This window comes from Bombina bombina, chromosome 1 (genome assembly GCF_027579735.1).
Source record: "Bombina bombina isolate aBomBom1 chromosome 1, aBomBom1.pri, whole genome shotgun sequence".
In the NCBI taxonomy this organism is placed as follows: Eukaryota; Metazoa; Chordata; class Amphibia; order Anura; family Bombinatoridae; genus Bombina; species Bombina bombina.
The window spans coordinates 1,148,851,145-1,148,853,802 of record NC_069499.1 but is presented as its reverse complement, the minus strand read 5'-3'; positions in this window follow the sequence as shown (position 1 = coordinate 1,148,853,802).

The window sequence follows — 2,658 nt, the reverse complement described above, 5'->3', positions numbered from 1 at the left end:
TTATGTAGCAAGGCAAAAGAGGGACAGGGTAGGGAAAGAGAAGGATTTATCTGAAAAGGTTAGGGAGGCATATGCTTCGTATTTAAAAAATCCTAATAAAGTTAACACAGAAAGTTATTTCTCTTTAAGGAAAGATAGAGAGACCTTTTTATTGGGGGAGGCACATGAACTTCTCTACAGGAATGCTGCTAGATTTTCAAAATTTGGCAATAAAGCTGGTAAGTTGATGGCTGCAACCTTTAAGAGACAAACTAGGAGGAAACCAGTTGCAGCCTTGAAAATAAAAGGTACATCTTATACAGGGCAGGAGAAAATTACACAATTATTTCAGAATTTTTATAAAGAACTTTATTCAACTCAGAGCCCTGAAATGGGGAAAATTATAGAATTTTTGGATAAAACTGATATTCCTCAAATCTCAGAAGTAGATCGCGAGAGTCTGAACCAACCGATATCTGAAAAGGAGATTCAGAAAACAATTAGTTTAAGGGCTAGGGGGAAAACGCCAGGGCCAGATAATTTACCTTTAGATTTCTATCAGATGTTACAGACTGAGATTGGCCCGGTTCTGGTAGATCTCTACAATGCGTACTTTGTATCTAATTTTAAAACATCAGACAATTTTAAAAGAGCGAATATTATCGTAATCCCTAAAAGCAACAAGGACCCGTTGGATATTGCCTCGTATAGACCAATCTCCTTGTTGGGGGTAGATTATAAAATCTTAATGAAAATTCTGGCCGATAGGTTGAAGTTAATTCTCCCTAGGATAATTCACCAGGACCTGGCGGGGTTTATTATGGGCAGGGCCTCGGAATTCAATATAAGAAAAATTCTACATGTAATTTGTCATTATAGGGGAGGCGGCGCGGCTCTGCCGGAGGCCTTCCTGCTATCCTTGGATGCAGAGAAGGCCTTCAACAGAGTGGAGTGGCCCTTCCTTCTACAGGTATTGGAGAGGTTTGGGATTGTGGGGCAGTTTGGGGATTTTGTGACTAACATTTACTCAGATATTAAAGCTTCTATCTTGATAAATTATGGGATCTCAGATGTTTTTTCTTTGACAAGAGGTACTAGACAGGGGTGTCCCATGTCGCCTTTGTTGTTTGACCTTATTATTGAGCCCTTAGCTATTAGATTAAGGAATTTGCTCATCGGAATTAACATAGGAAAGGAGACATTCAAAACTGCATTATTTGCGGATGATCTCCTATTATATGTATCTAACCCAAAAAAGCAGGTTGAAGAAATTGTGAAGTTACTGGATCAATACAGTTTAGTGTCAGGTTATAAGATTAACCTTGCAAAATCTAAGATTCTTTGGTTAAAACAAGATAAAGAAGACCTCCAAACCTATCAATTTATGGAAACTAAGACTCTTATTTAGGGTTAAAGATCTCTGCCAATCCGGCTAATTGGTATAGGGACAATATTGGCACAGTTTTAAGAGATACTGAGGAGAAAATGAAATCTTGGGCGACACTTCCAGTCTCTTTGACTGGTAAAGTGGCCCTGTTTAAAATGTTTATTGTTCCAAAAATTCTATACACATTAAGAATGCTCCCTTTTTTAATTAAGAAGATGGATCTTTTGTGCTTTAATCAAGCATTAAGGTACTATCTTTGGAGCGGAAGGAAACCTAGACTTAAGCTAGCCAGGTTATATCAACCGTACTGTAAAGGAGGTCTAGGGCTATCCAATTTAGAATGGTATAATCAGGCCGCCATCTTGCGATTTCCAGTAGACTGGTTAAAGCGGTCTTTTATATATTCAGAAGAGTCTTTAGAAAGACAGGTCTGCTCTTCTCTCTCCCTGAATTTTGTTCTTTTTGCTACCAATAGGGAGCTCAGTAGGGTCATTTTCGACCATCCATTATTTAAGGATATATTGCTATGTTGGAGGAAGCTATCTAAACATTTGGGCTTAGTACTGAATATCTCTAAATGGTTACCGATAAAAGGTAATACCCGATTCCCGCTGGGTAATATGACGGCTATTTATGAAAGATGGTCGCCGGCTAATCCTTTGATTGTTAGTGATTTTTATGATTATAATCAGCAGAAAGTGTATGTATTTGAGAATTTTCAAAAGAAGTTTCCCGGAATTCAGAGAAAACATATTTTTTATTTCTTACAAATTAAGAGTTATATTCTTGGTCTTGTTAGAATTTCTCCTTGTATTTGGGAGGACCATCCTCTTATTAATGCTAAATTATCAGAGAAAAGGCTTTTGTCAAATATTTATAGATTTCTTCTATCTTTAGAAGAAAAGGATGTGTCACAGGAGCTAGCTAAACGGTGGGATGGGATAACTAGTACAACGGATTTAGAAAAAGTACTTATTAACAGTCTTAAACTTACTAAAAGACTCTTTTCAGCTTCTTATTATAGAGAATCACAATTTAGATTAATTCAGGGGGACTATTTAACCCCGCGCAGGGTGGCTAAATGGAATAAAGAGGTGACTAATGTTTGTCCTAAATGTTCTTTCCAAGATCCTAATTTGGGTCACTTGCTATGGGATTGTTCTAAACTTAAACAATTTTGGGCGAAGTTAGAGTACTATCTTTCCTTAATAGGGAAATCAAGGATCTACATCGAAAGGGATTCTATCCTCTTTTTGGTTGGTCATAGCTCTTGGGGAAATTTAGCAAACTTC